This window comes from Oncorhynchus kisutch, unplaced genomic scaffold (genome assembly GCF_002021735.2).
Source record: "Oncorhynchus kisutch isolate 150728-3 unplaced genomic scaffold, Okis_V2 Okis01b-Okis20b_hom, whole genome shotgun sequence".
NCBI lineage: Eukaryota > Metazoa > Chordata > Actinopteri > Salmoniformes > Salmonidae > Oncorhynchus > Oncorhynchus kisutch.
The window spans coordinates 5,324,201-5,335,998 of NW_022261978.1; the positions used below are offsets into that span (position 1 = coordinate 5,324,201).

General features: G+C 45.7%; 1 pseudogene; it reads right to left on the reverse strand.

Moving 5' to 3' along the window:
• Nucleotides 1-1,171: 1,171 nt before the first annotated feature.
• LOC116358821 (glucagon receptor-like) overlaps nucleotides 1,172-11,798 on the reverse strand; it is a 28,963-nt pseudogene continuing 18,336 nt past the window's right edge.

Sequence of the window (11,798 nt, forward strand, 5' to 3'; positions counted from 1 at the left end):
GTCCACAACCATACAGACATTCTGACAGAATATGTTGGGTCAACGACAAGAGGAAGAGGGGAAGGGGTGCATGGATGGGGGGGGGGAGGTGCCCCATATCTTATAGTCCCCCTGGAGGTAAGAGTTGGTATGATGCATCCTTATGTCTGATTGGTGGTCGGTAGGTTGGCTGTCCTTATAGGACCTGAATATCTTACATTTATACAGTCTGTCTGTTTCTCTGTCTGTCCACTCAAATGGGGCCAACAGTTCATGGTGAAACTCAATATTCACTCCAAAACAAATTGCACCCAAACAAACTACCCATAATCCTCTCAGAGAGACAGTGAGAGGTCCAGTCCTCCACAGTCCCATAATCCTTGGGGGTTCCAGAAATGTCTGTCTGAATGCCAGACAGACCTGGCAACAATCTGGAATGTCCCGTTGTTCCACAGCTGAGTCTGTTCTCTAGGGTGTTCTGATCTGGTCCTGTCCTGGCCAGAGAGGGCAGAGATAGAACGCTCTGGCAGGAACGTGTGTGTGTGTGTGTGTGTGTGTGTGTGTGTGTGTGTGTGTGTGTGTGTGTGTGTGTGTGTGTGTGTGTGTGTGTGTGTGTGTGTGTGTGTGTGTGTGTGTGTGTGCGCGTGTGTGTGTAAATCTTTGTAAATCTGTGTAAATGTCACTAATTTTGACACGGATTAGATCTATAATATGAATGGTTTAGTTATGCAAGATGTTACCAACAAGACGTGTCCATGGTTGTTTTGGTAGGAACGTGCTGAACTAAACTAAACTGTGCAAGCCAACAGTGTTGTACGGTGGCTGCTGAGGGTCATACAGAACCACAGCGCTGAGCTTTCAAAAGGTCCCCTATGCACTATACAGGGCTCTGGTCTAAAGTAGTGCACTATATAGGGAATAGGGCTCTGGTCTAAAGTAGTGCACTATATAGGGAATAGGGCTCTGGTCTAAAGTAGTGCACTATATAGGCAATAGGGCTCTGGCCAAAAGTAGTGTACTATATACAATAGGGCTCTGGTCTAAAATATTGCACTATATAGGGAATAGGGTTCTGGTCTAAAGTAGTGTACTATATACAATAGGGTCCTGGTCTAAAGTAGTGTACTATATTGGGAATAGGGCTCTGGTCTAAAGGAGTGCACTATATAGAGAATAGGGTTCTTCTGGTCTAAAGTAGTGTACTATATACAATAGGGTTCTGGTCTAAAGTAGTGTACTATATACAATAGGGTCCTGGTCTAAAGTAGTGCACTATATAGGGAATAGGGCTCCGTTTGGGCCACACTCACAAAGACATAGAGGACAAGTGAAGCTCTCAGTAGCAGTAGAGAACAGGGACACACGGTGTGGACTTCCTCACATGCATCTGAAAATGGTGGGTAATTACCTCCAGCCAATGTGAAGCTACACCAATCCTACGCTTTAAATGATTGACGGGGGTGCTAGTGCACACTTCTAGAAAAGGGAAGGAGAATCGGAGCACAGCCAGGGAGTTGTTGAGCGAGGGTAGCGTTTGGTTAGCGGTCGTACACATGGACACAGCTAGCAGGCCTGCTAGTTTCCCTTTAGTAGTAGTCCTTGTCAACCTGAACACAGCTAGCAGGCCTGCTAGTTTCCCCTTAGCAGTAGTCCTTGTCAACCTGAATACAGCTAGCAGGCCTGCTAGTTTCCCTTTAGCAGTAGTCCTTGTCAACCTGAACACAGCTAGCAGGCCTACTAGTTTCCCTTTAGTAGTAGTCCTTGTCAACCTGAACACAGCTAGCAGGCCTGCTAGTTTCCCCTTAGCAGTAGTCCTTGTCAACCTGAACACAGCTAGCAGGCCTACTAGTTTCCCCTTAGTAGTAGTCCTTGTCAACCTGAACACAGTGGGGGGTCAAAAAATAAACAGTAAAATGTTTCATATTTTCAGACCATCAATTCTTCTGGACCTGTAATCAACCAATCAATCAACCAACCAATCAACCAATCAACCAATCAATCAATCAATCAATCAATCAATCAATCAATCAATCCATAGGATCTGGACCTGCAATGCATTAACGGACCCCTCCAGTAGGTGTGTTGTCTCTTTCTACACCAGAACACTTTAGCAATCTATCAATCAACCAATCAATCTATCCATAGGCTGGGGATGGTCTTCCCCCGTTGGTCAGAAGTTGCTTTCGGCGCCCTCCTCTGGGCGTGTATAACTCTGAGCCCTCTCCTCCAGACAAATGTCCTCCATCAGAGTGCTGCAGTTGTTAGTGCCACCATGTGGTGTGGAGGGACACTGCAGGGAGGGTTGAGTCTTTGTTTTATCCGTCCTGTTGTGGCAGGACCCCACCAATCTACTGCTCTCATTGGGGGTGATGGAGGTTGAGGCAGGGTTAGGATCAGGGTCGTAGTCGGGGTTGGGGGCTAACTGTGAGTCTTTAGGGTCGCTGCCATTGTCTTGGACACCGGCCAGGTTGCCGGTGACGATGCTGCCGCTCTTGACGTGAGGCGCGTGGCTGTATGTATGACGGTACTCTTCCTCGATGTCTTTACCCAGCTTCCACCTCTTCCACTTTTTCAACATCTCAGACTGGACCTGGAGAGAGACAAACAGATGGAGGGAGAGAGAAGGAGAGAGGAGGGAGGAAAAAAGAGAGAGCGAGAGAGAGAGAGGAGCAGATAAAGACAGGTAATGATAAGATTATATAAGAGGGGGGAGACAAGAGAAAGAGGGGGAGAGGGAGAGAGGAGTGAGAGGGAAAAGGGCATTCAGACTCACCTCTTTGTTGACGAAACAATACAAGATGGCCACCAGTAGGCCCTGTAGAGAGGGAGAGGTTAAGAACACCTTATCACCACGGTAACACACCGTAACACCACATTAGTTTAGTTTATTAGGATCCCCATGAGCTACTGCACATGTCTCAGCTACTCTTCATGGGGTCTATATAAAAGACAGTGAAAGCAGTGGGAGAACAAGTATCCAACTGTCATACTTGGGTAAAAGATTACTTAATAGAAAATGACTCAAGTAAAAGTGAAAGTCACCCAGAAAAATCCTACTTGAGTAAAAATAAAAAACTATTTGGTTTTAAATACACTTAGCATCATACACAAGTACACAAGTACAAGTACACAAATACACTTAGTACAATACACAAGTATCAAAAGCAAATGTAATTGCTAAATTATACGTACGTATCAAAAGTAAAAGTACAGTGCCTTGCGAAAGTATTCGGCCCCCTTGAACTTTGCGACCTTTTGCCACATTTCAGGCTTCAAACATAAAGATATAAAACTGTATTTTTTTGTGAAGAATCAACAACAAGTGGGACACAATCATGAAGTGGAACGACATTTATTGGATATTTCAAACTTTTTTAACAAATCAAAAACTGAAAAATTGGGCGTGCAAAATTATTCAGCCCCCTTATTCAGCGCCACCTTTTGCTGCGATTACAGCTGTAAGTCGCTTGGGGTATGTCTCTATCAGTTTTGCACATCGAGAGACTGACATTTACACACTATTCACTATTTTTTATATATATATACTATATAATACTATTTGTTTTTTTACATATAGGAAAGACACCAAGAGACAACAAAAATAATATTTACACACTATTCATATGTACATGTTCATATTCACATTACAGTCTATTACTACCCTATTTCACCTCTATGACAGCGTCACACCTTTTCACCATGGTGACACAACATACCACCACATTACAGTCTATTACTACCCTATTTCATCTCTATGACAGAATTACACCTTATCACCATGGTGACACAACATACCACCACATTACAGTCGTATTACTACCCTATTTCACCTCTATGACAGATATTACACCTTATCACCATGGTGACACAACATACCACCACATTACAGTCTTATTACTACCCTATTTCACCTCTATGACAGAGTTACACCTTATCACCATGGTGACACAACATACCACCACATTACAGTCTTATTACTATCCTATTTCACCTTTATGACAGATATTACACCTTATCACCATGGTGACACAACATACCACCACATTACAGTCTTATTACTACCCTATTTCACCTCTATGACAGAGTTACACCTTATCACCATGGTGACACAACATACCACCACATTACAGTCTTATTACTATCCTATATCACCTCTATGACAGATATTACACCTTATCACCATGGTGACACAACATACCACCACATTACAGTCTTAATAATGTTATGCCCTGTGGGACCTGGCCAAAAATAGTGCACTATATAGGGAAGAGGGTGCCATATGGTATTTATCCGATGATACCTATACAGGAAGTGATGTAAGTTTGATCTCCTGACCTGGAAGGAGTTGAAGAGGAGGTCGTAGAAGAGGCGGATGAGACGCATCTTGGAACCTTTGGGGACGGACTCATCGATGACTAAGGTGAAGAGGATGGCGTGAATACCCAGCAGAGGGATGAGGGTCAGAGTGGATTTAGCCAGCCTGAGAGAGAGAGAGAGAGAGAGAGAGAGAGAGAGAGAGAGAGAGAGAGACAGAGACAGAGAGAGAGAGAGAGAGAGAGAGTATGAGGGAGAGAGAGTATGAGGGAGAGAGAGTATGAGGGAGAGAGAGAAGGTGAGAGAGAGTATGAGGGAGAGAAGGTGAAAGAGCGAGGGAGAGAGAGAAGGGGGGAGAGAGTATGAGGGAGAGAGAGAAGGGGGAGAAGGTGAAAAAGCGAGGGAGAGAGATAGAGAGTTATCATATTGAAAGAAGGAGGCAGAAGGGGCGAGAGGAAAAGTTGGGGTCATAAAAGGAGAATGTTACAGAGACCAACCACACACTAGACACACAACTCTGTAACTCGTTAATATATCAAGTACATGACTTTAGAAGGGAAGATGGGATGGAGGGATTTGAAGACCTCAACCACCTGAACTTGTAATCTGTGTATCTCATCTGATGGGCCTTGAGCTTCGACATCAGGATCTTTATAATCCGGATGAAGATAAAGAAATTCATCTGAGAAAGAGAACGAGAAAAAAGACAAAAGGAGAGAGAAATGAAGCCTAAATATTAGCAGAGCCAACTGTCTGTCCGTCTGTCTGTCTGTCTGTCTGTCTGTCCGTCTGTCTGTCTGTCTGTCTGTCTGTCTGTGTGTGTGTGATATAGGCAGGGTCTCCCAGAACTATAACTTATTCTACTAACATACATGGACACTGTAAACATGATGAATGCAGGAGGAGTCCTGCCTCCACTGACTGCCTGTGGAATGAGCACTGTGTTTAGCTATACCTGCTGAACTGGGTTAAAATAGCAAATCATTGAAGATGTAAAATAACCTTTTTAAACATTAAGACTTGATCACTGAATGGACGTAATCAAAAAGTATAGCTAATAAATAGTAACAATTTTGGAATTTATCAAATTGATATATTTTTTTTATAAAAATGAAGATTTATGATTTATGCGATATTCTAGTTACTGGACTTAATATTTCAGTGCTTGTGCATCAGAGTACCTCATGTTGAAATACTCTAGAAGCTGATGCAGATAGTTATTAATAAGTCATTTTAATACATCATAATACCTCATGTTGAAATACTCTAGAGATCAATGGAGAGAGAAGGAGAGGGAGAGAGAGAGAGAGAGGGGGAAAGAGAAAGAGAGAGGGGGAAGAGAGAGAGAGAGAGAGAGGGGGAAAGAGAGAGAGAGGGAGAGGGAGAGGGGGAAGAGAGAGAGGAGCAAGAGAGAGAGAGAATAGAGAGAGAGAAAGAGAGAGAGGGGGAGAGAGGGGAAGAGAGAGAAGAGAGAGTGAGGAGAGAGAGAGAGAGAGGGAGAGAGAGAGAGAGAGAGAGAGAGAGAGAGAGAGAGGGAGAGAGAGACAGAGAGAGAGAGAGAGAGAGAGAGAGAGAGAGAGAGAGAGAGAGAGAGAGAGAGAATAAAACTCACCAGGTAAGCTAACAGGATGGGAGAACGTATAATCCACCAGTAACCCATGTTGATGTTCCTCTCCCAGCACCTAAACAACATCATCACTACCATCATCATCATCACCAACATCACCATCACCACCATCATCACCATCATCATCCTCATCATCATTTTCAGCATCAACATTCCCACGTTCCCAGGAGACTGCATCCACTGTAAAGGCTCCATATGTCGGCTCAATCGGAAAATACCTTTAAATGTCAAGAGCTCCTATGATGTGGATCCCACCTCTGATCTGATTATATCCCAGCCTAAATATACATACTCTGCATATGTAATGTTTTCCAAGTAGTGAGATACAGAAGAATGTGTGGTCTAACTCTAAGGAGTGAGAGAGGGAAAAGTCTAAGGAGAGAGAGGGAACAGTCTAAGGAGAGAGAGGGAACAGTCTAAGGAGTGAGAGAGGGAACAGTAAGGAGAGAGAGGGAACAGTCTAAGGAGAGAGAGGGAACAGTCTAAGGAGAGAGAGGGAACAGTCTAAGGAGAGAGAGGGAATAGTCTAAGGAGAGGGAACAGTCTAAGGAGAGAGAGAGGGAACCGTCTAAGGAGTGAGAGAGGGAACAGTCTAAGGAGAGAGAGAGGGAACAGTCTAAGGAGTGAGAGAGGGAACAGTCTAAGGAGAGAGAGGGAACAGTCTAAGGAGAGAGAGGGAAACAGTCTAAGGAGAGAGAGGGAACAGTCTAAGGAGAGAGAGGGAACAGTCTAAGGAGTGAGAGGGAGCAGTTCTAAGGAGAGAGAGGGAACAGTCTAAGGAGAGAGAGGGAACAGTCTAAGGAGGGAGAGGGAACAGTCTAAGGAGAGAGAGGGAACAGTCTAAGGAGAGAGAGGGAACAGTCTAAGGAGAGAGAGGGAACAGTCTAAGGAGGGAGAGGGAACAGTCTAAGGTGAGAGATGGGAACAGTCTAAGGAGAGAGAGGGGGAACAGTCTAAGGTGAGAGAGGGAACAGTCTAAGGAGAGAGAGTGGGAACAGTCGAAGGAGAGAGAGATGGAACAGTCTAAGGAGAGAGAGATGGAACAGTCTAAGGAGAGAGAGAGAGGCAACAGTCGAAGGAGAGACGGGAACAGTCTAAGGAGAGAGGGGAGAGGGAAAAGTCTAAGGAGAGAGAGGGAACAGTAAGGAGAAGAGGGAACAGTCTAAGGAGAGAGAGAGGGAAAGTCTAAGGAGAGAGAGGGAACAGTAAGGAGAGAGAGGGAACAGTCTAAGGAGAGAGGGAACAGTCTAAGGAGAGAGAGGGAACAGTCTAAGGAGAGAGGGAACAGTCTAAGGAGAGAGAGGAACAGTCTAAGGAGAGAGAGAGGGGGAACAGTCTAAGGAGAGAGGGAACAGTCTAAGGAGAGAGGGAACAGTCTAAAGGAGAGAGAGGGAACAGTTAAGGAGGAGAGGGAACAGTCTAAGGAGAGAGAGGGAACAGTCTAAGGAGAGAAGGGGAACAGTCTAAGGAGAGAGAGAGGGGGAACAGTCTAAGGAGAGAGAGAGAACAGTCTAAGGAGAGAGAGGGACAGTCTAAGTGAGAGAGGGAACAGTCTAAGGAGAGAGGGAACAGTCTAAGGAGAGAGAGGGAACAGTCTAAGGAGAGAGAGAGGGGGAACAGTCTAATGAGAGAGGGAACAGTCTAAGGAGAGAGAGAGAACAGTCTAAGGAGAGAGGGAACAGTCTAAGGAGAGAGAGAGGGGGGAACAGTCTAAGGAGAGAGGGAACAGTCTAAGGAGAGAGAGAGAGAACAGTCTAAGGAGAGAGGGAACAGTCTAAGGAGAGAGAGGGAACAGTCTAAGGAGAGAGGGAACAGTCTAAGGAGAGAGAGGGAACGTCTAAGGAGAGAGAGGGAACAGTCTAAGGAGAGAGAGGGAACAGTCTAAGGAGAGAGAGGGAACAGTCTAAGGGAGAGAGAGGGGGAACAGTTCTAAGGAGAGAGGAGAGAACAGTCTAAGGAGAGAGGGAACAGTATAAGGAGAGAGAGAGGGGGAACAGTCTAAGGAGAGTGAGAGAACAGTCTAAGGAGAGAGAGGGAACAGTCTAAGGAGACGAGGGAACAGGCTAAGGGAAGAGGAACAGTCTAAGGAGAGAGGTGAACAGTCTAAGGAGACGAGAGGAACAGTCTAAGGAGAGGAGAGGGAACAGTCTAAGGAGAGAGAGAGAACAGTCTAAGGAGAGAGGGAACACAGTATAAGGAGAGAGAGGAGAGGAGGGAAGGACAGTTAATGAGAGAGGGGAACAGGTCTAAGGAGAGTGAGAGAAACAGTCTAAGGAGAGAGGGGAACAGTCTAAGGAGAGAGGGAACAGTCTAAGGAGAGAGGGAACAGTCTAAGGGAGAGAGGGAACAGTCTAAGGAGAGAGAGAGGGGGGGAACCGTCTAATGAGAGAGGGGAACAGTCTAAGGAGAGTGAGAGACCAGTCTAAGGAGAGAGAGGGAACAGTCTAAGGAGAGGAGGAACAGTTCTAAGGAGAGAGAGGAACAGTCTAAGGAGAGAGATGGAACAGTCTAAGGAGATGAGAGGGAAAACAGTTTAAGGAGAGAGGGAACAGTCTAAGGAGAGAAGAGGGAACAGTCTAAGGAGAGAGAGGGAACAGTCTAAGGAGAGAGGGAACAGTCTAAGGAGAGAGAGGGAACAGTCTAAGGAAGATGAGAGGGAACCAGTCTAAGGAGAGAGAGGGAACAGTCTAAGGAGAGAGAGGGAACAGTCTAAGGAGAGAGAGGGAACAGTCTAAGGAGAGAGAGGGAACAGTCTAAGGAGAGAGAGAGGGAACAGTCTAAGGAGAGAGAGGGAACGTCTAGGGAGAGAGAGAGGGGAACAGTCTAAGGAGAGAGGGACAGTCTAAGGAGAGAGGGGAACAGTCTCAACTCATAATGGGTTTTAATCAACATTAGCATATTCTAGCCTCGTAAAACATATAACATTTGAAAGAGCATCTGAAAAACTCTCAGTCGTAGAAGGAGTGATCATTTACCTCACAGATTTTAACTGATCATATTTGGGTAATTCCACAGTAACCGAATGACACTGAGACTCAAATTTTTCACTCTAAAACGTTATACTAAACAAACCATAGTTTAAACAAACCATACAACTCTATGCACAAGCACTACTTTTAACCATTTACACTGAACATTTACAAAACACATTTACAGGAGGAACTGTGCAGATGTTTTTCCAAGTAAATGTTTACATTTGTTCAAAGTGGAGACTTGTATTGGTTTACTAAGAAAAAGATGTGTCTCAGCATCATTCCATTACCATGGAAACAACACATTTAATAAATAATATTTATTCACTCACTCTTCATTCTCGTACAGGTATTTGACTATCACCCACGGCAACACAAATATCAGAGGAGCACCTGATGAGAAGGAGAAAAGAGAGAGGGAGGATCACCAATCACACACATCTAAACACACACACAAAAACACACACAAAAACACACACGCACGCACGCACGCACACACACACACACACACACACACACACACACACACACACCCCTCCTCACCCAGCCGATAAACAGGTAGATGCAGAAGTAGTTTCTCTCAGTGAACACGGTGACAACCAGGAGGCTGTGCAGGTAGATGCCTTCCACCAGCAGCCAAATAGTTGTTGGCGATGACGCTGTACTGCATCATCACCATGGCGATACGGCACCCGGCAACCGTCTACGAGAGAGACAGGAGGAAGTCCATATATAAAGACAGTGCTATGCAGACACACACACACACACACACACACACACACACACACACACACACACACACACACACACACACACACACACACACACACACACACACACACACACACAACACACACTTGGCCTGGGACAAGACTACTATAAACTCAGCAGAAAAAAGAAACGTTGCTTTTTCAAGACCCAAATTACCTCACAGATCTTCATTGTAAAGGGTTTGAACACTGTTTCCCCATGCTTGTTCAATGAACCATAAACAATTAATGAACATGCACCTGTGGAACGGTCGTTAAGACGCTAACAGCTTACAGACGGTAGGCAATTAAGGACAGTTATGAAAACTTAGGACACTAAAGAGGCCTTTCTACTGACACGGACCGGCTCGAAGCCCGTAACAAAAAGGGAGACAACGTGGAGATAAAGAATAACAAAATATATTTATTAACCGAAGTTAGTAAATACAATTAACAACGGTGTGTGTTTAGTCAGTAGTGTAAGTGAGTGGTCGCGTGTTTACATCTGATAATGAGGGGTGTTGAAAGGTGCCAACACAAACAAACCAAATAGCCCCAAAAATACCACAACCAAAATCTGTCTGTGTCTGCATGGAGAGAGTCTCCTCCATGAACGGAGAAGAGGTGTATTTATTCCTGGGACACACCTGAGCCAAGGTGTGTCCCATTTCCCTGACGACCCTCCCGGCTCCGCCCACCGACATCCTATTAAGGAAAACAAGAACAAGAGAAAGAACTCGGCAGACAGAGTGGAGGGACGTCACACAGAGTGGGAGGGACGTCACACAGAGTGGGAGGGACGTCACACAGAGTGGGAGGGACGTCACAACAGAGTGGGAGGGACTTCACACAGAGTGGGAAGGACGTCACACTACTGACTCTGAAAAACACCAAAAGAAAGATGCCCAGGGTCCCTGCTCATCTGCGTGAACGTGCCTTGGACATGCTGCAAGGAGGCATGAGGACTGCAGATTGTGGCCAGGGCCCCTGCTCATCTGCGTGAACGTGCCTTAGGCATGCTGCAAGAAGGCATGAAGAACTGCAGATGTGCCCAGGGTCCCTGCTCATCTGCGTGAACGTGCCTTAGGCATGCTGCAAGGAGGCATGAGGACTGCAGATGTGCTCCGGCCTGTGTAAGGTCCTCACCAGACATCACCGGCAACAACGTCACGGACCAGACAGGACTGGCAAAAAGTGCTCTTCACTGACGAGTGCTCGGTTTGTCTCACCAGGGGTGATGGTCAGATTTGCGTTTATTGTCGAAGGAATGAGCGTTACAACTACAACAAGGCCTGCACTCTAGAGCGGGATTGAAATTGGAGGTGGAGGGTCCGTCATGGTCTGGGTGGTGTGTCACAGCATCATCGGACTGAGCTTGTTGTCATTGCAGGCAATCTCAACGCTGTGCGTACAGGGAAGACATCCTCCTCCCTCCCCTCACCTTCCTGCAGGCCATCCTGACATGTCCCTCCAGCATGACAATGCCACCAGCCACACTGCTCGTTCTGTGCGTGATTTCCTGCAAGACAGGAATGTCAGTGTTCTGCCATGGCCAGCGAAGAGCCCGGATCTCAATCCCATTGAGCATGTCAGAGCCATTCCTCCCATTCCCTCCGGGAACTTGCTTGTGCCTTGGTGGAAGAGTGGGGTAACATCTCACATCAAGAACTGGTAAATCTGGGCCGTCCATGAGGAGGAGATGCACTGCAGTACTTAATGCAGCTGTGGCCACACACAAGCGTTAGGTGACTTGTTACTTTTTTCCCCCTTTGTTCAGGGACACATTATCCCCATTTATGTTTGTCACATGTCTGTGGAACTTGTTCAGTTTATGTCTCAGTTGTTGAATCTGTTATGTTCATACAAATATTTACACATGTTAAATTTGCTGAAAATAAACGCAGTTGACAATGAGAGGACATTTCTTTTTTTGCTGGGTTTATATAACAGACACAAGCCATGGAATTAGCATCAAGGATACTATAAATACGCAGTGTTAAGTTATCGCTAACCTTGACCCTGGTGTGTGTGTTGTGTGTTATCCAAGTGTGTGGGTGCGTGCTTTCCAGGTGTGTGTGTTGTGGTGTGTGATATCCAGGTGTGTGTGTTATCTAAGTGTGTGTGTGTGTGGTGTGTGTGTGTGTGTGTGTGTGTGTG